Source organism: Pan troglodytes, chromosome 3 (assembly GCF_028858775.2).
Source record: "Pan troglodytes isolate AG18354 chromosome 3, NHGRI_mPanTro3-v2.0_pri, whole genome shotgun sequence".
NCBI classification, from domain to species: domain Eukaryota; kingdom Metazoa; phylum Chordata; class Mammalia; order Primates; family Hominidae; genus Pan; species Pan troglodytes.
The window spans coordinates 82,935,105-82,961,662 of NC_072401.2; the positions used below are offsets into that span (position 1 = coordinate 82,935,105).

General features: G+C 45.0%; 1 long non-coding RNA gene across 1 annotated transcript; it reads right to left on the reverse strand.

The window, feature by feature from the left end:
- Nucleotides 1–1,658: 1,658 nt before the first annotated feature.
- On the reverse strand, nucleotides 1,659–26,481 carry LOC134809798 (uncharacterized). The gene is made up of 4 exons (XR_010156315.1): nucleotides 26,400–26,481; nucleotides 14,480–14,581; nucleotides 5,985–6,051; nucleotides 1,659–2,394 (listed from the first exon to the last, which is right to left on the reverse strand). It is a non-coding gene; the product is annotated as an uncharacterized LOC134809798 (long non-coding RNA).
- Between the last annotated feature and the right edge of the window lie 77 nt (nucleotides 26,482–26,558).

The window sequence follows — 26,558 nt, forward strand, 5'->3', positions numbered from 1 at the left end:
TTAGTCTGTTAGGGCTATATCAAACATAACAAAATACCATGGACTGGGTGGCTAAGGCCACAGAAACACATTTTTTCACAGTTCTGTAGCCTAGAAGTCCAAGATCAAGGTGTTTGATTTCTCCTGAAGCCTGTCTCCTTGGCTTGCAGACTGCCACCTTCTTGCTGTGTCACCTGGCTTTTTTACCTGGTTTTGTGCGTGTATATGTGTACACACTCCTGGTGTTTCTTTTTTTTTTTTTTTTTGAGATGGAGTCTCACTCTGTCACCAGGCTGGAGTGCAGTGGCACGATCTTGGCTCACTGTAACCTTCAACTCCCTGGTTCAAGCGATTCTCCTGCCTCAGCCCCCTGAGTAGCTGGGATTACAGGCACAAATCACCAAGCCCAGCTAATTTTTGTATTTTTAGTAGAGACAGAGTGTTGGGAACAGGCCCCCAAAAATCTGGCCATAAACTGGCCCCAAAACTGGCCATAAGCAAAATCTCTGCAGCACTGTGACATGTTCATGATGGCCATAACGCCCACGCTGGAAGGTTGTGGGTTTACCGGAATGAGAGCAAGGAACACCTGGCCTGCCCAGGGCAGAGAACCGCTTAAAGGCATTCTTAAACCACAAACAGTAGCATGAGCGATCTCTGCCTTAAGGGCATATTCCTGCTACAACTAACTAGCCAGACCCACCCCTTTATTTCGGCCCATCCCTTCGTTTCCCGTAAGGGATACTTTTAGTTAATCGAATATCTATAGAAACAATGCTAATGACTGGCTTGCTGTTAATAAATACGTGGGTAAATCTCTGTTCGGGGCTTTCAGCTCTGAAGGCTGTGAGACCCCTCATTTCCCACTTCACACCTCTATATTTCTGCATGTGTGTCTTTTTTTTCTTTTCTTTTTTTTTATTCATCACATTTGGGTGTTTCTCCCAGAGGGGGATTTGGCAGGGTCATAGGACAATAGTGGAGGGAAGGTCAGCAGATAAACAAGTGAACAAAGGTCTCTGGTTTTCCTAGGCAGAGGACCCTGCGGCCTTCTGCAGTGTTTGTGTCCCTGGGTACTTGAGATTAGGGAGTGGTGATGACTCTTAACGAGCATGCTGCCTTCAAGCATCTGTTTAACAAAGCACATCTTGCACCGCTCTCAATCCATTTAACCCTGAGTGGACACAGCACATGTTTCAGAGAGCACAGGGTTGGGGGTAAGGTCAAAGATCAACAGGATCCCAAGGCAGAAGAATTTTTCTTAGTACAGAACAAAATGGCGTCTCCCATGTCTACTTCTTACTACACAGACATAGCAACAATCTGATTTCTCTATCTTTTCCCCACATTTCCCCCTTTACTATTTGACAAGACCGCCGTTGTCATCATGGCCCATTCTCAATGAGCTGTTGGGTACACCTACCAGATGGGGTGGCGGCCGGGCAGAGGGGCTCCTCACTTCCCAGAAGGGGCGGCAGGGCAGAGGCGCCCCCCACCTCCCTCCTGGACGGAGCGGCTGGCCGGGCGGGGGCTGGCCCTCACCTCCCTCCCGGACGGGGTGGCTGGCCGGGCGGGGGCTGCCCCCCAACCTCCCTCCCGGTCGGGGCGGCTGGCCGGGCGGGGGCTGCCCCCCGCCTCCCTCCCGGACGGGGCGGCTGCCGGATGGAGACGTTCCTTACTTCCTAGACGGGGCGGCTGCCAGGCGGAGGGGCTCCTCACTTCTCAGATGGGGCGGCTGTCGGGCGGAGGGGCTCCTCACTTCAGACGGGGTGGCCGGGCAGAGACGCTCCTCACCTCCCAGATGGGGTCGCGGCTGGGCAGAGGCGCTCCTCACATCCCAGACGGGGCGGCGGGGCAGAGGCGCTCCCCACATCTCAGACAATTGGCGGCCGGGCAGAGATGATCCTCACTTCCTAGACATGATGGCGGCCAGGAAGAGGCACTCCTCACTTCCCAGGCTGGGCAGCCGGGCAGAGGGGCTTCTCACATCCCAGATGATGGGTGGCCAGGCAGAGACGCTCACTTCCCAGACCGGGTGGTGGCCGGGCAGAGGCTACAATCTCGGCACTTTGGGAGGCCAAAGCAGGCAGCTGGGAGGTGGAGGTTGTAGCTAGCCGAGATCATGCCACTGCATTCCAGCCTGGGCAACATTGAGCACTGAGTGAACGAGACTCCGTCTGCAATCCTGGCACCTCGGGAGGCCGAGGCTGGCAGATCACTCGTGGTTAGGAGCTGGAGACCAGCCCGGCCAACACAGCGAAACCCCGTCTCCACCAAAAAAAAATACGAAAACCAGTCAGGCGTGGCGGTGCGTGCCTGCAATCGCAGGCTGAGGCAGGAGAATCAGGCAGGGAGGTTGCAGTGAGCCGAGATGGCAGCAGTACAGTCCAGCTTCGGCTCGGCATCAGAGGGAGACTGTGGAAAGAGAGGGAGAGGGAGACCGTGGGGAGAGCAAGAGGGAGAGGGAGAGGGAGAGGGAGAGGGCATGTGTATCTTTAATTCCTCTAGCGCCGCTGGGTTAGGGTCTCCCCGACCAAGCTGGTCTTGGCAACAGAATTTCACCATGTTGGCCAGGATGGTCTTGATCTCCTGACCTCATGATCTGCCTGCCTCTGCTGGGCAGGGTGGCTCACTCCTGTAATCTCTTTATCTTCTTATAAGGACGCCAGTCCTATTGGATTAGGACCCCACACTTAGGATGTCATTTAACCTTAATTACCTCCTGAGAGTTCCCATTTACAAATACAGTCACTTTGGGGGTTACAGCTTTAACCTATGAATTTTGGGAGGACATAATTCAGCCCATCACAGCTTCCCTTGGAAATGTTACCTGGAGGCCTGGGGTTCATCAGTGTAAAGTCACTGGAGATTCTGATTTAGATGAATTCAGAGACAGGAGGAAAGGACGTGAGTTGGGGCTTCAAATACTTTTGCCTTCACTTCACCCCTTCTCAATTCAAAGTTGGACCATATTATCTGTCCATCTAAAACCACCCAGCTTAATCCTTCTCAGTGGGTTAGGAACACAGCAATTTTTTTTTTTTTTTTTTTGAGACAGAGTCTCGCTCTGTCACCCAGGCTGGAGTGCAGTGGTGCAATCTCAGCTCACTGCAAGCTCCGCCTCCCGGGTTCTCCTGCCTCAGCCTCCCGAGTAGCTGGGACTACAGGCGCCAGCCTCCATGCCTGGCTAATTTTTTGTATTTTTAGTAGAGATGGGGTTTCACCATGTTAGCCAGGATAGTCTCGATCTCCTGACCTCGTGATCCGCCCGCCTCGGCCTCCCAAAGTGCTGGGATTACAGGCGTGAGCCACCGCGCCTGGCGAGTTAGTGTTAATTGTAATGGTTGTTCTTCTGTGTTAGGTTTAAGTCAATATAGTTTTAATATTCTTTTTATTTTAAATATTTAATTTAATGTGATTTTTCTCTCCATGGCTTTTTTATTTTGCAAGCCCAAGCTAATGAATGTTGCATGCCAGGGTCTGAAAATTTAAATACCTACAGGATCTGACAGGTAAAATAAATATCAATGAGTAAAGTGAACAGGGAGTAATAAAATAAACTCTAGAATAGAGTAGTGGGGACCGTAACAAATGTATTACAATGCCCTGCCTAAAGGGGGCAGCAGCTACTGATTCCCAGCTAACAGTTGCCAAGCAGGAATATGGACGTGAATTTCAAGGAAAACTGAAGAGGCTGGGTATGTACAGTTGCCTAAATACTAGCGTGGCGGTCAAGATCAGACTCTGGAGCCAGACAGCCTGAATTTGAATCACAGGTCTACTAATTACATTAACTATGTAATCTTGAGCAAGTTACCTAATAACTCTGACCATCAGTAGAATGGGACTAATGATTGTACCTATGCCACAGGGTGGTTATGAGGATTAAATGGATCAAGTGCATAGGATCACACTTAGCATTAAACACTCAATAAATGTTGGCTATTGTCATTATTAGCTATTAATTAAAAAATCTAATTAAACTTTTAATTTTGAGATAATTATAGATTCACATCTGGGTTGTAAGAAATAATCAGAGAGTTCACATTTCCCAGTTTTCCTTTGCAAAACTATAGTACTACATCACAGCCAGGAGGTCAATATTGATACAGTCAAAAAAGGACATTTCCATCTCCATAAAGGTCACTCATGTTACCCTTTTATAGCCATAGCCACTTCCATCTTGCCCTACCCCTTCAGGAAAACCTAGCAACCACGAATCTGTTCTCCACTTCTACAGTTTTGTCATTTCAAGAATGTTATGTAGATGGAATCATATAGTATGTAACCTTTTTTATTGGCTTTTTAAAATGTTTATACATTTGGAATTAGTGGATTTTTTTGTCATTAAAATTGTTACCACTGGTAACATGTGACAAGCACACCACAATTCTCCCTATCTTGTGAAGTTGTTTTTTTAAATCGCCTTGAACAAAAAGTTTTTTTTTGTTTGTTTTTGCTTTCTGAAATTCACAGAAGCCTAGGAGGACTGGGGTAAGCGGAATAAACTAGAGAAGGGAAACATTGTTTGGATTTCCTTTATACTGTGAAGTTACATGCATAAAAGCATAATCCTCTGAAGATTTATCTAAGTTGTTGTGTGGATCAATAGTTTGTTACTTTTTATTGCTGGGTGATATTCCTTAGTATGATACACAGCACACATTTTGTTTAACCATTCACCTTTAGAAGGGCACATAGGTTTTCCCAAACTTTGGCTATTAGGAAGAAGCCTTCTATAAACATTTGTGTACAGCTTTTATGTGTGTGAGCATAAGTTTTCATTTCTCTGGGAGAAATGCCTATGGGTTCAATTGCTAGGTTGTAAGGTAGTTGTATGTTTAATGTTTAAAGAAATTGTCCAACCGTTTTCCTGAGTAGCAATACCATTTTATATTCCCACCAGCAATGTATTAGTCTCATGGCTCAAGGCAAAGTGGGAGCAGGCATTTTATGTGGAGAAAGCAGGAGCAAGGACAAGGGGATTGGAGGTGCCACACACTTTTAAATGACCAGATCTCGTAAGAACTCACTATCACAAAGACAGTACGAAGCCATGAGGGATCGGCACTTCTCCAAGCCCCCCATTCAAACACTTCCCATCAGTCCCACCTCCCACCGGTCAACACAAGAATTGTGTTGAACTGTGGGGACAAATATCCAAACTATATCACATAGTATACAATTATTTTTATCTATAACAGAATATTATTTGCAAATATTCTGGTAAGGAATTTTGCATCTATTTTCATGAGGGATATTGGTCTGCTGTTTTATTTTTCGGTACTTTTTCTGGTTTTGGTATCAGGGTAATACTGCCTTATATAATGAACTGGGAAGTATCCTTTCCTATTCTGTTTTCTGGTAGAGATTATTAAAAATTTGAGTTAATTCTTTTTTAAACATTTTTTAGAATTCTCCAGTGAACCATCTGGGTCTGGAGATTTCTTTTGGGGGAGTTTTAAAATTATGTATTCAATTCCTTAATAGTTGAGTGGAAAGCACTCAAACTATTTTTCCTCTGTTCTCACACCACAAAACAATCAGCATAGAAGACTTCTGTGACCAGTAGATTTCTCCCCAGCAAGTGAGCAATCAATTCTGCCGTGGATACCAGCTGGGTGCCCTCCAATTCAATTCTGATGCCATCTACCTGGAGATGGCATTAGAATTCCACAGGTTGAGGGCTCAGTCCCACAAGTTAAAGGATGAGGTCCCACTTCAGATGCCAATTGCAAGCCCTAGGTTGCTTTACTTGTGCTGACCAACAAGGTTATAAACTGAGGTTCCCATGACCCTCTCCTTAAGTTTGATTAATCTGCTAGAGCACTTCACAGAACTTGGAAACACATCTGCTGGTTTATCATGAAGGTTATTACAAAGGATATAGATAAGGGATTTATAGAAAAGGCATACGGGAAGGTGTGTGGAGCCTTCACGCCCTCTCCAGGCACACCACCCTCCAGAACCCTCCACATGTTCTGCTGTCCGGAAGTTCTCCATACCTCATCAGTCCCCTTGGGCCTTCTGTAGAGATTTCATTGGATAGAAATGATTGAAGCATGGACAGTCCTGTAGAAATGTGATTGGACAAAAGAGGATATGAATTAACACTAATTGAGCGGAGGAACACAGCAAGGCCTGTCTATTTAGATTCTTGGCCTCTCTGTGTAGCATTTCTTCCTTCTGGGTAGGGACAGGACCTCTCCTAAAATGTAGGTCTGATAGTCTACAATCTGATAGGGTAGGTCAGAGGATTTCTTTATGGTCAACTCCAAGACTGAAAGGCAGAGGAAGATTCCTGCCTTGGGGAGAAAAAGGAACAGGGGAAAGGAAGTCAGAAGGTTAGAGAGGGAGATTTTGCTTTCTGAGGCCTAAAGTGCCCCAACATTGTAACAAAAGACTGTAACAAGGGCAATGGGAGTTAGCCGGGAACACTGGATAAAAACCAATATATGTATCATAATATCACAATAGTTATAGGGCTTTTCAACTCACTTATTTCATATTGGTTTAGATGTGGTAATTTGTACTTTTAAAAGGATTGGTTGATTTTATCTGCATTGTCAAATTTATGTGTGTAGAGGTGTTTGTAGCAGTCTCTTATCACCCATTTGATTTCTGAAGAGTCTCTAGTGATAGCTTCTGTTTCATTCCTGATTTTGGTAGTTCGGGTCTTCTCTCTTTTTATCCTGTAGTATCTTGCTAGATGTTTGTCAATTTTAGAGACTTCCTAAAATAACCAGTTCTTTCACTGATTTTCTCCATTGCTTTTCTATTTTTAATTGCATTGATTTATCTTTTATCTATATTATTTTTATTAATTTTTTATTTTATTTATTCTTTTATCTTTATTATGTCCTTTCTTCTGTTTGCTTTGGATTTATATTACTTTTCCCTTTCTAGGTTCTTACAATGGGAGCTTAGATTATTGAAACTTTTTCCTCTTTTCTAATGGATGCTTTTCCTGCTATAAATTTATCCCTCAACACTATTTAGCTGGTATCCTACAAAATTTGATATGTTATATTTTCATTTTTATTCAATTCCAAGTATTTTTTTCCCTTAAGATTTCCTCTTTAATCCATGGATTATTTACAAGTGTGTTGTTTAGTTTCCAAGTATTTGTTTGGAGATATTCTTGTTATCCTTCCATTTTTTAAAATTATGCCTTAAGTTCTGGGATACATGTGCAGAACGTGCAGGTTTGTTACATAGGTATACATGTGCCATGGTGGTTTGCTACACCCATCAACCTGTCATCTACATTAGGTATTTCTCCTAATACTGTCCCTCCCCTTGTCTCCCATCCCCCAACAGGCCCCGATGTTTGATGTTCCCCTCCCTGTGTCCATGGGTTCTCATTGTTCAACTCCCACTTATGAGTGAGAACATGTGGTGTTTGGTTTCCTGTTTGTGTGTCAGTTTGCTGAGAATGATGGTCTCCAGCTTTATCCATGTCCCTGCAAAGGACATGAACTCATCCTTCTATATGGCTGCATAGTATTCCACGGTGTGTATGTGCCACATTTTCTTTATCCAGTCTATCATTGATGGGCATTTGGGTTGGTTCCAAGTCTTTGCTATTGTGAATAGTGCTGCAATAAACATAAGTGTGCATGTGTCTTTATAGTAGAATGATTTATAATCCTTTCGGTATATGCCCAGTAACGGGATTGCTGGGTCAAATGGTATTTCTGGTTCTAGATCATTGAGGAATAGCCACACTGTCTTCCATAATGGCTGAACTAATTTACACTCTCACCAACAGCATAAAAGCATTCCTATGTCTCCACATCCTCTCCGGCATCTGTTGTTTCCTGACTTTTTAACAATTGCCATTCTAACTGGCATGAGATGTGTGGGGAAAAGAGCGATCAGACTGTTACTGTGTCTATGTAGAAAGAAGTAGACATAAGAGACTCCATTTTGTTCTGTACTAAGAAAAATTCCTCTGCCTTGAGATGCTGTTAATCTGTAACCCTACCCCCAACCCTGTGCTCCCTGAAACCTGTGCTGTGTCAACTCAGGGTTAAATGGACTAAGGGCTGTGCAGGGTGTGCTTTGTTAAACAAATGCTTGAAGGCAGCATGCTTGTTAAAAGTCACCACCACTCCCTAATCTCAAGTACCCAGAGACACAAAACACTGCGGAAGTCCGCAGGGACCTCTGCCTAGGAAAGCCAGGTATTGTCCAAGGTTTCTCCCCATGTGATAGTCTGAAATATGGCCTCGTGGGAAGGGAAAGACCTGCCCGTCCCCCAGCCCAACAGCCATAAAGGGTCTGTGCTGAGGAGGATTAGTAAAAGAGGAAGGAACACCTCTTTGCAGTTGAGATAAGAGGAAGGCTTCTGTCTCCTGCTCATCCCTGGGCAATGGAATGTCTCAGTGTAAAGCTGACTGTATACTCCATCTACTGAGATAGGGGAAAACCACCTTAGGGCTGGAGGTGGGACATGCTGGCAGCAATACTGCTCCTTAAGGCATTGAGATGTTTATGTATATGCACATCAAAAGCATAGCACTTTTTTCTTTACCTTGTTTATGATGCAGAGACATTTGTTCATGTGTTTACCTTCTGACCTTCTCTCCACTATTATCCTATTATCCTGCCACATCCCCCTCTCCGGGAAATGCCTAATAATGATCAATAAATACTAAGAGAACTCAGAGGCCGATGCCGGCAGCGTGGATCCTCCGTATGCTGAACACCGGTCCCCAGGGCCCATTTTTCTTTCTCTATACTTTGTCTCTGTGTCTCTTTCTTTTCCAAGTCTCTCGTTCCACCTAATGAGAAACGCCCACAGGTGTGGAGGGGCAACCCACCCCTTCAGAGATGGTATCTCATTGTGGTTTTGATTTGCATTCCTCTAATGACCAGTGATGATGAGCTTTTTTTCATTTGTTTGTTGGCTGCATAAATGTCTTCTTTTGAGAAGTGTCTGTTCATATACTTCACCCACTTTTTGATGGGGTTGTTTTCTACTTATAAATTTGTTTAAGTTCTTTGTTGATTCTGGATATTAGCCCTTTGTCTGATGGATAGATTGCAAAAATTTTCTCCCATTCTGTAGGTTGCCTGTTCACTCTGATGATAGTTTCTTTTGCTGTGTAGAAGCTCTTTAGTTTAATTAGATCCCATTTGTCTATTTTGGCTTTTGTTGCCATTACATTTTGTGTTTTAGTCATGAAGTCTTTGCCCATGCCTGTGTCCTAAATGGTATTGCCTAGGTTTTCTTCTAGGGTTTTTATGGTTTTAGGTTTTATGTGTAAGTCTTTAATCCATCTTGAGTTAATTTGTGTATAAGGTGTAAGGAAGGGATCCAGTTTCAGTTTTCTGCATATGGCTAGCCAGTTTTCCCAACAACATTTATTAAATAGGGAATCCTTTCCCCATTGCTTGTTTTTATCAGGTTTGTCAAAGATCAGATGGTTGTATATGTGTGGTGTTATTTCTGAGGGCTCTGTTCTGTTCCATTGGTCTATATATCTGTTTTGGTACCAGTATTATGCTGTTTTCATTACTTACCATAGCCTTGTAGTATAGTTTGAAGTCAGGTAGCATGATGCCTCCAGCTTTGTTCTTTTTGCTTAGGATTGTCTTGGCTATGTGGACTCTTCTTTGGTTTCATATGAAATTTAAAGTAGTTTTTTCTAATTCTGTGAAGAAAGTCAATGGTAGCTTGATGGGGATAGCATTGAATCTATAAATTACTTTGGGCAGTATAGCCATTTTCATTATAGTGATTCTTCCTATCCATAAGCATGGAATGTTTTTCCATTTCTTTGTGTCCTCTCTTATTTCCTTGAGCAGTGGTTTGTAGTTCTCCTTGACCAGGTCCTTCACATCCCTTGTAAGTTGTATTCCTAGGTATTTTATTCTCTTTGTAGCAATTGTGAATGGGAGTTCACGCATGATTTGACTCTCTATTATTGGTGTATAGGAATGCTTGTGATTTTTGCACATTGATTTTGTATCCTGAGACTTTGCTGAAGTTGCTTATCAGCTTAAGGAGATTTTGGTCTGAGATGATGGGGTTTTCTAAATATACAATCATGTCATCTGCAAACAGAGATAATTTGACTTCCTCTCTTCCTATTTGAATACCATTTATTTCTTTCTCTTGCCTGATTGCCCTGGCCAGGACTTTCAATACTATATTGAATAGGAGTGGTGAAAGAGGGCATCCTTGTCTTGTGCTGGTTTTCAAAGGGAATGCTTCCAGCTTTTGCCCATTCAGTATGATATTGGTTGTGGGTTTGTCATAAATAGTTCTTATTATTTTGAGATACATTCCGTCAATACCTAGTTTATTGAGAGTTTTTAGCATGAAGCGGTGTTGAATTTTATCAATGGCCTTTTCTGCATCTATTGAGATAATCATGTGGTTTTTGTCATTGGTTCTGTTTATGTGATGGATGAAGTTTGGTGATTTGCGTATGTTCAATCAGTCCTGTATCCCAGGGATGAAGCCGACTTGATCATGGTGGATAAGCTTTTTGATGTGCTGCTAGATTCGGTTTGCCAGTATTTTATTGAGGATTTCCGCATCAATGTTCATCAGGGATATTGGCCTGAAATTTTCTTTTTTTGTTGTGTTTCTGTCAGGTTTTGGTGTCAGGATGATGCTGGCCTCATAAAATGAGTTATGGAGGAGTCCCTCTTTTTTTATTGTTTGAAATAGTTTCAGAAGGAAAGGTACCATCTCCTCTTTGTACCTTTGGTAAAATTCAGCTGTGAATCTGTCTGGTCCTGGGCTTTTTTTGGTTGGTAGGTTATTAATTACTGCCTCAATTTCAGAACTTGTTATTGGTCTATTCAGGGATTAGATTTCTTCCTGATTTAGTCTTGGGAGGGTGTATGTGTCCAGGAATTTATCCATTTAGTCTAGATTTTCTAGTTTATTTGCATAGAGGTGTTTATAGTATTCTCTGATGGTGGTTTGTATTTCTGTGGGATCAGTGGTGATATCCCCTTTATCATTTTTTATTGTGTCTATTTGATTCTTCTCTCTTTTCTTCTTTATTAGAATGGCTAGCGGTCTATGTATTTTGTTAATCTTTTTAAAAAACCAGCTCCTGGATTCATTGATTTTTTTGAAGGGTTTTATCTGTCTTTATCTCCTTCAGTTCTGCTCTGATCTTAGCTATTTCTTGTCTTCTGCTAGTTTTTGAATTTGTTTGCCGTTGCTTCCCTAGTTCTTTTCATTGTTATGTTAGGGTGTCGATTTTAGATCTTTCCCACTTTCTCCTGTGGGCATTTAGTGCTATAAATTTCCCTCTAAACACTGCTGTAGCTGCGTCCCAGAGATTCTGGTACATTGTGTCTTTGTTCTCATTGGTTTCAAAGAACTTATTTATTTCTGCCTTAATTTCGTTATTTACCCAGTAGTCATTCAGGAGCAGGTTGTTCAGTTTCCATGTAGTTGTGTGGTTTTGAGTTTCTTAATCCTGAGTTCTAATTTGATTGCACTATGGGCTGAGAGACTGTTTGTTACGATTTCCTTTCTTTTGCATTTGCTGAGGAGTGTTTTACTTCCAATTATGTGGTCAGTTTTAGACTATGTGTGATGTGGTGCTGAGAAGAGTGTTTACTCTGTTGATTTGGGGTGGAAAGTTCTGTAGATGTCTATTAGGTCTGCTTATTCCAGAGCTGAGTTCAAGTCCTGAATATCCTTGTTAATTTTCTGTCTAGTTGAGCTAATATTGACAGTGGGGTGTTAAAGTCTCCCACTATTATTGTGTGGGAGTCTAGGTCTCTTTGTAGGTCTCTAAGAACTTGCCTATTGAATCTGAGTGCTCCTGTATTGGGTGCATATATATCTCTTCCTGTTGCATTGATCCCTTTACCATTATGTAATGCCCTTCTTTATTTTTTGATCTTTGTTGGTTTAAAGTCTGTTTTATCAGAGACTAGGATTGCAACCCCTGCTTTTTTTTTTCTTTCCATCTGCTTGGTAAATATTCTTCCATCCCTTTATTTTGAGCCTATGTGTGTCTGTGCATGTGAGATGGGTCTCCTGAATACAGTACACCGAAGGGTCTTGACTCTATCCAATTTTTCAGTCAGTGTCTTTTAATTGTGGCATTTAGCCCATTTACATTTAAGGTTTATATTGTTATGTGTGAATTTGATCCTGTCATTATGATGCTAGCTGGTTATTTTGCCTGTTAGTTGATGCAGCTTCTTCACAGCGTTGATGGTCTTTACAATTTGATATGTTTTTGCAGTGGCTGGTACCAGTCTTTCCTTTCCATGTTTAGTGCTTCCTTCAGTAGCTCTGGTAAGGCAGGCCTGGTGGTGACAAAATCTCTCAGCATTTGCTTGTCTGTAATTTTCTCCTTTGCTTATGAAGCTTAGTTTGTTTTGGCTGGATATGAAATTCTGGGTTGAAAATTCTTTTATTTAGGAATGTTGAATATTGGTCCCCACTCTCTTCTGGCTTGTAAGTTTTGTGCTGAGAGATCCACTGTTAGTCTGATGGGCTTCCTTTGTGGGTAACCCGACCTTTCTCTCTGACTGCCCTTAACATTTTTTTCCTTCATTTCAACCTTGGTGAATCTGATGATTATGTGTCTTAGGGTTGCTCTTCTCGAGGAGTATCTTTGTGGTATTATCTGTGTTTCCTGAATTTGAATGTTGGCCTGTCTTGCTAGGTTGGGGAAGTTCTCCTGGTTAATATCCTGAAGAGTGTTTTCCAACTTGGTTCCATTCTCCCCCTCACTTTCAGGTACACCAATCAAACGGAGGTTTGCTCTTTTCACATAGTCCTATATTTCTTGGAGGCTTTGTTCATTCCATTTCATTTTTTTTCTCTAATCTTGACTTCATGCTTTATTTCATTAAGTTGATACTCAATCTCTGATATCCTTTCTTCTGCTTGATCAATTCAGCTATGGATACTTGTGTATGCTTCACAAAGTTCTCATGCTGTGTTTTTCAGCTCCATCAGGTTATTTATGTTCTTCTCTAAACTGGTTATTCTAGTTAGCAATTCCTCTAACCTTTTTTCAAGGTTCTTAGCTTCCTTGCATTGGGTTAGAACATGCTTGTTTAGCTCAGAGGAGTTTGTTATTACCTACCTTCTGAAGCCTCGTTCTGTCAATTTGTAAAACTCACTCTCCATCCAGTTTTGTTCCTTTGCTGGCAGGGAGTTGTGATCCTTTGGAGAAGAAAAGGCATTCTGGTTTTTGGAATTTTCAGCCTTTTTGTGTTGATTTTTCCTTATCTTTGTGGATTTATCTACCTTTGGTCTTTGATGTTGGTGACCTTCAGATGGGGTTTCTGTGTGGACATCCTTTTTGTTAATGTTGATGCTATTCCTTTCCGTTTGTTAGTTTTCCTTCTAACAGTCAGGCCTCTCTGCTGCAGGTCTGCTGCAGTTTGCTGGAGGTCCACTCCAGATCGTGTTTGCCTGGGTATCACCAGCAGAGGCTGCAGAACAGCAAAGATTGCTGCCTGTTTCTTCCTCTGGAAGCTCTGTCCCAGAGGGACACCCACCAGATGCCAGCCAGAGCTTTCCTGTATGAGGTGTCTGTCGACCCCTGCTGGGAGGTGTCTCCCAGTCAGGAGGCTTGGGGGTCAGGAACCTACCTGAGGAGGCAGTCTGTCCCTTAGCAGAGCTCAAGCGCTGTGGTGGGAGATCCACTGCTCTCTTCAGAGCCAGCAGGCAGGAATGTTTAAGTCTGCTGAAGCTGTGCCCACAGCCACACCTTCCCCCAGGTGCTCTGTCCCAGGGAGATGGGTGTTTTATCTATAAGCCCCTGACTGGGGCTGCTGCCTTTCTTTCAGAGATGCCCTGCCCAGAGAGGAGGAATCTAGAGAGTCAGCCTGGCTACAGTGGCTTTGCTGAGCTATAGTGGGCTCTGCCCAGTTTAGACTTCCTGGTGGCTTTGTTTACACTGTGAGGGGAAAACCACCTACTCAAGCCTCAGTAATGGCGGATGCCCCTTCCCCCACCAAGGTCGAGCATCCCAGGTCGACTTCAGACTGCTGTGCTGGCAGCGAGAATTTCAAGCCAGTGGATCTTAGCTTGCTGGGTTCTGTGGGGGTGGGATCCACAGAGCTAGACCACTTGGCTCCCTGGCTTCAGCCCCCTTTCCAGGGGAGTGAACAGTTCTGTCTCGCTGGCATTCCAGGTGCCACCAGGGTATGAAAAAACACTCCTGCAGCTAGCTTGGTGTCTGCCTAAATGGCCACCCAGATTTGTGCTTGAAACCCTGGGCCCTGGTGTTGTAGGCAACCTAGGGAATCTCCTGGTCTGTGGGTTGTGAAGACTGTGGGAAAAACATAGTATCTGGGCCAGAGTGCACCATACCCCATGGCACAGTCCCTTACGGCTTCCCTTGGCTAGGGGAGGGAGTTCCCCAACTCCTTGTGCTTCTAGGTGATGCACCATTACACCTTGCTTCAGCTCACCCTCTGTGGGCTGCACACACTGTCTAACCGGCCGCAGTGAGATAAGTTGGGTACCTCAGTTGGAAATGCAGAAATCACCCACCTTCTGTGTTGATCTCACTGGGAACTGCAGACCGGAGCTGTTCCTATTCAACCATCTTGCCAGCCACCTATCCTTCCATTTTTGATTTCTGGTTTGATTTCACTGTGATCAGAGAACACAATGTATATGATTTCAGTGATTTTAAATTTGTTGTGGTTTATGACCTAGTATAGGTCTAGCTTGGTATATAATATTCTGTGGATACTTGAAAAGAATGTGTATCCTGCTGTTAGGTGGAGTGTTCCGTAAATGTCAGTCAGATCCTGTTGATTGGTGGTATTGTTGAGTACCCTTGCTAGTTTTCTGTTTACTTGTTCTATCAGTTGTTGAGATGGGGATGCTTTTCAAATTCCACTTTGGTTTATCTATAGTGCTTCTGAGTATATCTCTTTGTGTAGCTTTTTAAATGATTAGTTTTACACTATTAAAACTTTCTTTTTTTTTTTTTTTTTGAGATGGAGTCTCACTCTGTCAAGGCTAGAGTGTAGTGGCATGATCTTGGCTCATTGCAACCTCTGTCTCCCAGGTTCAAGTGATTCTTCTGCCTCAGCCTCCTGAGTAGCTGGGATTACAGGCGTGTGCCACTACACCTGGCTATTTTTTTGTATTTTTGTAGAGACAGAGCTTTGCCATGTTGGCCAGGCTGGTCTCAAACTCCTGACCTCAGGTGATCCACCCACCTCGGCCTCCCAAAATGCTGGGATTACAGGCATGATCCACTGTGCCCGGCCACACTATTAAAACTTCTACTGGTGTTATCATTTTTCCATCTGAGGGAAATATGGAAATTTTAGCTCCCTATAAAAGAGCTAAAATTTACCCTCCTCCATTTATAAATATCCTAAATATTTTCTTTGCATACTTTTAGAACCTCTCAGTGTTAAAATTTATTTTTTAAAATTATTATTATTATTATTATTTTGTAGAAATGGGGTCTCACTATGTTCTCCAGGCTGGTCTTGAACTGCTGGGCTCAAGTGATCTTCCCACCTTGGCCTCCCAAAATTCTGGGATTACAGGTGTGAGCCATTGTGCCTGGCCTTGGTGTTAAATTTTTGCTTCAATTATCCATTATAATTTACAAAAGGCAGAGGAAAATGAATATTTACTCTATTTATCTGTATTATTGTTTACTGTGTTTTTCCTTCCTTCCTTTCAAGATTCCATCTTTTATTGATTTCTTCCTGTTTAGAGAACCTCCTTTCACCATTCTTTTTGGGTAGATCAGCTAATGATAAGTTGTCTTCATTTTCTTTTATCTGAGAAAGTCTCGAGTTTCTCTTTATTTATTTAGAGACAGAGTTTTTGCTTTTGTTGCCCAGGCTGGATTGTAATGGTGTGATCTCAGCTCACTGCAACCTCCGCCTCCTGGGTTGAAGCAATTCTCCTGCCTCAGCCTCCCGATTAGCTTGGATTACAGGTGCCCATCACCACGCCCGGCTAATTTTTGTATTTTTTACTAGAGATGGGGTTTCACCTTGTTGGTCAGGCTGGTCTCAAACTCCCGACCTCAAGTGATCCACTCAACTTGGCCTCCCAAGGTGCTGGGATTACAGGCATGAGCCACTGTGCCCAGCTGAATTTCCCTTAATTGTTGAGGGATATTTTCACTAGATATAGGATTCTAGGCTGGCTGACAGTTATTTTATTTCAGCATGCAAAAAATTCCCTGCCACTTCCTTCTTGTATTTCCTGATGAGAAATATGCTGTTGCTCAAATTGGTTTTTTCCCTATTGGTAAGGTGTTATGTCTCTCTTGCTGCTTTCAAGATTTTTTCTTTATCTTTAGTGTTAAGAAGTTTGACTATGATGTGTCTCAGTGTGGATTTCTTTGTGTTTATCCTGTGTGAGGGTAACTCAACTTCCTAGTGTATAGGTTTATGTCTTTTGCCAAATATGAAGAGTTTTCAGCCATTATTTCTTTGAGTACTTTTTCCAGCCCTGTCTTCTTCCTCAGACTCTGAAGACACAAATGGTAGATCTGTTGTTATAGTCCCATAGAACTATTTTTTTTTTAATCGCTGTTGTTCAGATTAGGTAGCTGCTATTGCTCAATTTTCCAGTTCACTGATTCTTTCCTCTGTACCATCTATTCTGCTGAACAGAGGTTTTTGTTTTGTTTTGTTTTGTTTTGTTTTGAGATGGAGTCTCGCTCTGTCACCCAGGCTGGAGTGCAGTGTTGCGATCTCGGCTCACTGCAGCCTCCACCTCCCAGGTTCAAGCGATTCTCCTGCCTCAGCCTCCTGAATAGCTGGGACTACAGGCACGAGCCACCACACCTGGCTAATTTTTGTGTTTTTAGTAGAGATGGGGTTTCACCATGTTGGTCAGGATGGTCTCGATCTCCTGACCTCGTGATCCACCCGTCGCAGCCTCCCAAAGTGCTGGGATTATAGGTGTGAGCCACCGTGCCTGGCCTGAACAGAGTTTTTAATTGTACTTATTGTACTTTCACTTACAAAATTTCCATTTGGTCTTTTTTTACTTTATATTTCTTCACTCAAACTTTCAATTTCTTTGCAGAGACTATTTACTTCATTTGTTTCAAGCATGTTTCTAATTGTTCATTGAAGCAGTTTTATGATGATGATTTAAAATCTTTGCCAGATAATTCTAATATCCCTGTCATCTTGGTATTGGCATCTACTGATTATCTTTTTCATTCAGTTTGAGATCTCCCTGTTTCTTGGTATAGTGAGTTATTTTCAATTAAAACCAGAAAATTTGGCGTATTCTGTTTTTAGATTCTGGATTTTATTTACGCTTTTTGTTTTAGCTGGCTTCTTCTGACACTGTCTTGGCAGGGGAAGGAGGGCATGCAGGTCATCTCCTCTATCTACAGCCAGGTAGGGGTAAAAATCCAGGTTTCCCACTATTCCTCCATTGACACTTGGGGGTGGGGTGCTCTTGATTACTGCTGGATGCGGTTGGGAGTTCGATCCCAATGAATGGATACAAGAAGTTAGGCCTCCACTGGTACCTCCCTGACTGGGAGGAATAGGAATGTCTTGTTACTATTCTCTGTGTGGCCTTTTGTGAAAACATGGGGTAGGGGTGTGTGTGGTCTCAATAACTGGTTTTGTAATCTTGCTTGAATTTATTTTGAAAACTTATTTTGGCTTTAAGTATGTATAACATGCTAGACACATAAAGAATAAATAAGTAGCTTTATATTTATATATTTAAGTGAATTAAAATGAAAATGTTTGTTTAAAAGGGCTTCCTACTTGATTCAGGTTTGAGAAATACCCACATGAGTGAATGCATGGCTGCACACTCACATCATGAGTCCCTGGAATTGTTCGTACTTCCCTCCAGGTTCTTCCACCTACACAAAAAGACAGAAGGAGCTGAGCCCCTGACACTATGGAACATCATGCCAGCCTGACCCTGATGCTCTCTATTGAAGGCTCTTGTTAGTTTCCTATTGCTGCTGTAATACATTGCCACAAATTTATTGCCTTACAACAATACAAATTTATTCTCTTACTGTTCTGGGGGTCAGAGTCCAAAATCAGTTTCACTGGGGTGAAATCTAGGTGTCTGGTTTCTTTTGGAGGCTCTAGGAGAGAATCTGTTTTCTTGCCTTCACCAGCTTTTAGAAGCTTTCTGCTTTCTTTGGCTCGTGGTCTCTTCCTTCATCTTCAAAGCCAGCAGTGTAGCATCTTCTAATCTCTCTCTTACTCTGACCTCTACTCATCTCATTATACCCTGCCTTCTCCCTCATATAAGGACCCTTGTAACTACATTGGGCTCACCTAGATAGTGCAGAATAATCTCATTTCAAGATCCTTCACTTCATCCCATCTACAAAGACCGTTTTGCAGCATAAGTTATACTCACAGGTTCTAGGGAATTAAGACATGGACATCACTGGGAGGGCCTTATTCAGCCTACCATAAGGGGGTGCTGTTACTTGCAGCTAAATCAAATTCTGAATGATTGACCTTCCACCGGAATGTAAGCTCCCCTACAACAGGGAGTTTTGTCTGGTTTGTTCACCAATGTTTTCTCAGTCTCCTATCGTAGTGATGGGTGCATTTTCATGGCTGCCACCCTCGCAAAGGAGGTAACTTCAAAAAGATCTGGAGATAGAGCACTCCAGGCAGAGGAAACAGCCTGTTCAAGCCCTCAGGCCAGAGAACTCTTTTTATTTATAGGAATAATACTCAATATATCATTTTATTGTGACAGAACAACTCAGCTTTTATAAACTATCAAACTGTTGAGATAATGGACCCCTTTGAAACTCTCTGTCTCTTTTGCTAAGCACAATCTGGTTTTACTTCTACATCTTCTTTTCTGGCTCTAACATCGAAAAAATTTTCAATTACTATCAAACCAACATAAAAACATTATACAAGAAATATATGTATAAACATCATTCATGATTCAAAGATCATTCCCTTTGGCAGCTTTGAAAGGTTAAAAATGTAAACCCTGGAGTTATACTGTTTTATGTTCACATCTGGGCTTTGCCACTCAATAACTATGATTTTGGGCTATTACTTAGACCTTCTCTGCCTTTGTTTCCTCATCTGTAAAATGAAGATAACAATAGTCCACCTCACACAGCTGTGAGAATTAGAAGAATTAATCTAATATGCTTAGAAAGGATGCTGGCACATCCCCTCAATAACTGTTAATCATAATTCTTACTTTTCAGTTTTCCTCCACATAATTTGTATTTAGTTGCAATTACAGGTACTCAAAGCATTGTGTTCTACTTTTAAAAATATAATCTTGTTCATAAGTTTTATTTCCTATCTCTTTTTCATTAACATAGGTAATCTTATTTTATTATTTAATTAATTAATTAACTTATTTAGAGACAGTTTCTTGCTCTGTTGCCCAGGTTGGAGTGCAGTGGCATGATCTCAGCTCACTGCAGCCCTGCCCTCCTGGGCTCAAGCAATCCTCCTACCTCAGCCTCCCGAGTAGCTGGGACTGCAGGTGAGCACCACCAAGCCTGGCTAATATTTGTATTTTTAGTAGAGATGGAGTTTCGCCATGTTGTCCAGGCTGGTCTTGAACTCCAGAGCTCAAAAGATCCACCCGCCTCAGCCTCCCAAAGTGCTGGGATTATAGGTGTGAGCCACCATGCCTGGCCAACATAGGTAATTTTAAATGACAGCTTGACATTCCATACTGTTAATATATTTTACTTAAACATTTCCTTATTATTGGACATTTATTTTATTATTATAAATGATGATCTTATAAATATACTTTGCATATGATGCTTTTTATTTCTTTTGAATTATTTATTTAGCATCTCTTCCCAGAAATATGATTATTGATTCTGTGTCCAACATTTGAAACTCCTCCCTTCTATGCAATAGTTCTAAAGAAGCAACTACTTTCAGCACATGATGGAAGGAGAAGCAGACATATCATAGGATCACAATGAAGTCATCTTCATGTAGGAACAGACTCTCCATGGAAGACTGATAAGGTCTGCATTATCGTCATTGTCATCATCATTTATTCATCAACAAATGTATTAATTATCTATGATGGGCCAGTTTCCTTTTCAGTAGGAAGATGGTTACAAAATAAAACCAGTGACTTGCACAAAAGAATGCAAGAAGCTGGCCGGGCATGCTGGCTCATGCCTGTAATCTCAGCACTTTGGGAGGCTGAGGTGGGCGGATCACAAGGTCAGGAGTTCAAGACCAGCCTGGTCAACATGGTAAAACCCCATCTCTACTAAAAATACAAAAATTAGCCAGGCGTGGTGGCAGGCACCTGTAATCCCAGCTACTCAGGAGGCTGAGGCAGGAGAATTGCTTGAACCCAGGAGGCAGAGGTTTCAGTTAGCCGAGACTGTGCCACTGCACTCCAGCCTGGGCAACAGAACAAGACTCTGTCTCAAAAAAAAAAAAAAAAAAAAAAAGGCAAGAAGCTATAAATACAAATATATACACACATATATTTTTGCAAACCTTCCAGGTTGATTCTGTATGTCTTCTTCTGTACCATGTGGAATCTACATGTAAGTTAAAAAGAGGCATTTTTGTCTCTCAAGGAACTGAAATTATGTCAACCTGATACTGATCATCTAAACAAATAAACTTTATGGAAGCCATAGCGATATCTTGTAAGAAGGGAGAGTCTTGTCTCCCAAGAAGTTTATATTAATACCTTTTTCTCTGTATCTTGATTTTCTTAAAATAAAGATGGTTTTACTAATATTGTTTGAGTCTTCTTTTTGGAGGCAGGGGGAGAAATCTTTTTAAGTCAACTACTAGCTTCCTTTTTTGACTAGGGACGAATGTAAAAGTTTGAATTATACAGGCCCAAATGTAGTATTCTGTTTTCACCTAAAAAATAAAAATTAAAGAAAGACTAAATCTTTTTTTTTAATCCCACCACATTCTGAGTTCAGTTTTTACACCTTTTCCTTAATGTAGTTGAAGTTCCCTAATGGCCTCTTTTTTTTGTCTCTGTCTCTCTGTCTCTTTCTCAACACCTTGCTGAAAAAAATTGCCATTGTTCTCTATTATGTGATCTATGGATGGTATACCTGTGGCAATTGCCTACTTAAACTGTATGATTGATAGTGTAACAGATGTCTTATTTAGAAAACTATAACTTTATGAAAATTACCCCAACTATTAAGAATTATGTTGGATCTAGGTGTTTTATTTACAGATCTGTTCTCTTTGGCTTTTCTGAGAATTAGTAGGGACAATACAGACACTTTTCTCTCTTTTAATTTAAACTTTATGAAGAAATTATGTAAGGGTCTGGGTTTTCTGCCTTTTCAAACTTCATAAACATTGAGATCCTCATTACCATTGTCAAGAATATGAGCTACCATCACCTACCAAGAACGGGCAAGGCGAATTGGAAACTGGTTCTTCTAACCATCATAATATCAGTTAATTCCTTAAGGCAGTAGCTCTTACCTTTTTGGGATCAGTCAATATGATAAAAGTTCTAAGTCCTCTCACTTAAAAATATACGTACAACCCTCTCCCTCTCCCTCTCCCTCTCTCTCTCCCTCCCCCTCTCCCTCTCCCCACGGTCTCCCTCTCCCTCTCTTTCCACGGTCTCCCTCTCATGCTGAGCCGAAGCTGGACTGTACTGCTGCCATCTCGGCTCACTGCAACCTCCCTGCCTGATTCTCCTGCCTCACCCTGCCGAGTGCCTGTTGCAGGCTCACGCCGCCACGCCTGACTGGTTTTGGTGGAGACGGGGTTTCGCTGTGTTGGCCAGGCCGGTCTCCAGCCCCTAACTGCAAGTGATCCACCAGCCTCGGCCTCCCGAGGTGCCGGGATTGCAGACGGAGTCTCGTTCACTCAGTGCTCAATGGTGCCCAGGCTGGAGTGCAGTGGTGTGACCTCGGCTCGCTACAACCTCCACCTCCCAGCCGCCTGCCTTGGCCTCCCAAAGTGCCGAGATTGCAGCCTCTGCCTGGCCGCCACCCCGTCTGGGAAGTGAGGAGCGTCTCTGCCTGGCCGCCCATTGTCTGGGATGTGAGGACCCCCTCTGCCTGGCTGCCCAGTCTGGAAAGTGAGGAGCGTCTCCGCCCGGCCACCATCCCATCTAGGAAGTGAGGAGCACCTCTTCCCGGCCGCCATCACATCTAGGAAGTGAGGAGCATCTCTGCCCGGCCGCCCATTGTCTGAGATGTGGGGAGCGCCTCTGCCCCGCCGCCCCGTCTGGGATGTGAGGAGCACCTCTGCCCGGCCGCGACCCCGTCTGGGAGGTGAGGAGCATCTCTGCCCGGCCGCCCTGTCTGAGAAGTGAGGAGCCCCTCCACCCGGCAGCCGCCCCGTCTGAGAAGTGAGGAGCCTCTCCGCCCAGCAGCCACCCCGTCTGGGAGGGAGGTGGGGGGGTCAGCCCCCCGCCTCGCCAGCCGCCCCATCCGGGAGGGAGGTGGGGGGGTCAGCCCCCCGCCCGGCCAGCTGCCCCGTCCGGGAGGGAGGTGGGGGGGGTCAGCCCCCCACCTGGCCAGCCGCCCCATCCAGGAGGTGAGGGGCGCCTCTGCCCGGCCGCCCCTACTGGGAAGTGAGGAGCCCCTCTGCCCGGCCAGCCACCCCGTCCGGGAGGGAGGTGGGGGGGTCAGCCCCCCGCCTCGCCAGCCGCCCCATCCGGGAGGGAGGAGGGGGGGTCAGCCCCCCGCCCGGCCAGCTGCCCCGTCCGGGAGGGAGGTGGGGGGGGGGTCAGCCCCCCGCCCGGCCAGCCGCCCCGTCCAGGAGGTGAGGGGCGCCTCTGCCCGGCCGCCCCTACTGGGAAGTGAGGAGCCCCTCTGCCCGGCCAGCCACCCCGTCCGGGAGGGAGGTGGGGGGGTCAGCCCCCCACCGGCCAGCCGCCCCGTCCGGGAGGTGAGGGGCGCCTCTGCCAGGCCGCCCCTACTGGGAAGTGAGGAGCCCCTCTGCCCGGCCAGCCGCCCCGTCCGGGAGGGAGGTGGGGGGGTCAGCCCCCCACCCGGCCAGCCGCCCCGTCCGGGAGGGAGGTGGGGGGGTCAGCCCCCCGCCCGGCCAGCCGCCCCGTCCGGGAGGGAGGTGGGGGGGTCAGCCCCCCGCCCGGCCAGCCGCCCCGTCCGGGAGGGAGGTGGGGGGGTCAGCCCCCCGCCCGGCCAGCCGCCCCGTCCGGGAGGGAGGTGGGGGGGGTCAGCCCCCCGCCCGGCCAGCCGCCCCGTCCGGGAGGGAGGTGGGGGGGTCAGCCCCCCACCAGGCCAGCCGCCCCGTCCGGGAGGGAGGTGGGGGGGTCAGCACCCCGCCCGGCCAGCCGCCTCGTCCGGGAGGGAGGTGGGGGGGTCAGCCCCCCACCTGGCCAGCCGCCCCGTCCGGGAGGTGAGGGGCGCCTCTGCCCGGCCGCCCCTACTGGGAAGTGAGGAGCCCCTCTGCCAGGCCAGCCGCCCCGTCTGGGAGGGAGGTGGGGGGGTCAGCCCCCCGCCCGGCCAGCCGCCCCGTCCGGGAGGGAGGTGGGGGGGTCAGCCCCCCACCCGGCCAGCCGCCTCGTCCGGGAGGTGAGGGGCGCCTCTGCCCGGCCGCCCCTACTGGGAAGTGAGGAGCCCCTCTGCCCGGCCACCACCCCGTCTGGGAGGTGTGCCCAACAGCTCATTGAGAACGGGCCAGGATGACAATGGCGGCTTTGTGGAATAGAAAGGCGGGAAAGCTGGGGAAAAGATTGAGAAATCGGATGGTTGCCGTGTCTGTGTAGAAAGAAGTAGACATGGGAGACTTTTCATTTTGTTCTGTACTAAGAAAACTTCTTCTGCCTTGGGATCCTGTTGATCTGTGACCTTACCCCCAACCCTGTGCTCTGTGAAACATGTGCTGTGTCCACTCAGGGTTAAATGGATTAAGGGCGGTGCAAGATGTGCTTTGTTAAACCTACGCTTGAAGGCAGCATGCTCGTTAAGAGTCATCACCACTCCCTAATCTCAAGTACCCAGGGACACAAACACTGCGGAAGGCCGCAGGGTCCTCTGCCTAGGAAAACCAGAGACCTTTGTTCACTTGTTTATCTGCTGACCTTCCCTCCACTATTGTCCCATGACCCTGCCAAATCCCCCTCTGTGAGAAACACCCAAGAATTATCAATAAAAAATAAATAAATTTAAAAAAAAACGTACATAAGCATTTTTCTTGGGAGAAAATTAACCGTATTACTATAATTATATATCTATAACTCTCTTTCCTGCCCCCCAACACAGTTTTTTTGCATAGAGTTTCAGATGGTTTATGGTCCTGTCCCCTCAAAGTACATCTGTGCTAGGGGAAATTACGTTAACTAGCCAAAACAAGTACCTGAATGGGACAAGAGGCAGGAGAGACTCGGGTAGGGAGGAGAGAGTAGATCATAAAAAAGAAATTTTACTAGATTCATTCAAAGTACTAGTCATTATACTCAAAGTCCTCACTGGAGAGAGGATTTGTAATCAGAAGGCCTTGGTCCAAATCTGTGACCTCTTCCCATCTCTCCTTTTCCTAGATAGTTGTCTGACTTTTGGAAAGTCATTGAAACCTCTCTGACCCTCAGTTGTTGTTGCTGTTATTGTTTTCCCTGTTAAATCAGGGTTCCCCAACCCGCAGGCTGTGGACCAGTACTGGTCTGAGGTCTGTTAGGAACCTGGCCGCATAGCAGGAGGTAAGCGGTTGAGCGGTGGGCAAGGGAGCAAAGCTTCATCTGTATTTACAGCCACTCCCCATTGCCTGCATTACAGCTGAGCCCCGCCTCCTGTCAGATCAGCCTTGGCCTTAGATTCTCTCAGGAGTGCAAACCCTAGTGTGAACTGTGCATGCGAGGGATCTAGGTGGTGTACATGTTACGAGAATCTAATGCCTGATGATCTGAGGTGGAACAGTTTCATCCTCAAACCATCTCTTCCTGACACCTGTCCATGGAAAAATTATCTTCCATAAAACCAGTCCCTGGTGCCAAAAAGGTTGGGGACCACTGTATTAAATGGAATCTTGTTAGACTTCTCAGGGTTATTACAGTGATCAAAGGAGAAATGATATAGGAAGGCACTACTTTTAAGTCCCAAGCAAGCATGAGGTGTGATAAGTATCAAAGCACTTGCCATTCCCTTAGCTTCAGCCTTGGGTTGGCCGTCTGTCCTATCATTCAGGTCTCAGCTCCACTGTTACCCCAGAGAAGCCTCCAGTAACATCATATCTAAAGTAGCCTCCCTCTCCCTTTCACTCTCAATTCCATCACCCTGCTTTATTTTAGTCAAGACACCTCACTTACGAAGTGGTTTAATTTTTTGCTTGCCTGTTGATCATGTGAGACAAGTAACAAACGTTAAGAAGCCATGCTTGCTCATTTCTGCTTGTCAGCATAATTTCACACAGCCCCTGACTCTGTGACCACCTGCAGCTGGCGGAAAGATGCTTTGAAGACAAAACGAGATAGAACACAGGATCCCCCACGTCTCTTGCCTGAGCCCTTGCCTTTTACTGCACCTAAGATAAAGTCTGATGAGGTTAGTGATTATGCTTCTGTAATCTATAAACAGATGTACTCTTAAGCCCAAACTGTGATGTGCTTTTACACATACTGAATCTTCACCAACTGTTTCTAAATTGAGAAGGGAAGTTCTGTGTTGGAGGGATCTGCTCGAATCTCTCTAAAAGACTCCTCCAGGGCTGTAGGCCTCCATCTCTAGTCCTCAGTAAGACTTCTGAATAAAACTAACTTTCATTCTTTAACAGCTTGATTTTTAAATTTTAGTCGACAATCACTTATTGTCTTTCTCCTACAGTAGAATAAAAGTTCCCTAATGGCAGAGCCCTTGCCTCATCTTCCCCAGGCATGGGAACAGTTCCTGGTATAGGATGCACACAGATTTTGCTGATTCAGGATAGCCGTGAATAACAGTGGAGACTCCAGAGGAGGAAGACCTGGATTTGAAGCCCAGCTTCTCAACCCAGCTTCTCAATTTACTAGTTGGGTGACATTAGGCAAGTTATTTAGCTTCTCTCTGCCTCACTTGCACCGTATGTGAAAAGGGGGATTCTGATAATATATGCTTCAGAGAACTTTTAGTACATGTGAAGTACCTAGAACAGTGCCTGGCACACAGTTAAGTCTTACATGTGTTTTCTACTCTTCAGTGAGTTTAATGTTAACACATTAATAGTGCACGTGACCTTCTAAGTGTATCAGATATGCACTGCTCCCTCGGGTTTCACAGGAAAACCACTTACTCTTTTGGTAAAACAGGCTGCATGGCTCCACTGCCCCGCGTCATCCGCCTGGCCTCCTACCGCTTAGCGGAAGGGGAGGTGCGGTTCCTAATTCCGACAGGCACGTAGTCTTCCACAAGTGGCACTACTCGGGGCTCTCCTGGCTAGGGGCCTTCGAGCCACTAGGGGCGGGTCTCCTGGGATGGGAAGACTGGGGCTAGGGAGGTTCAACGCCGCCCCCGGAAACCTAAGGGACGCTCCCTGAAACTCACCGGGACGCGCTTCCGACCCATTCCGGTCACTTGCCTTGAAATCGCCGCAGGGCTGCGCAAACCTGCCACCCAGGGCCCAAGCGACCGGGGCGGGGCGATCGAGGACTGGGCGGGCCTGCACGATCAGAGGCGGGGTAGGGCGTCCACGGGGCGAGCAAT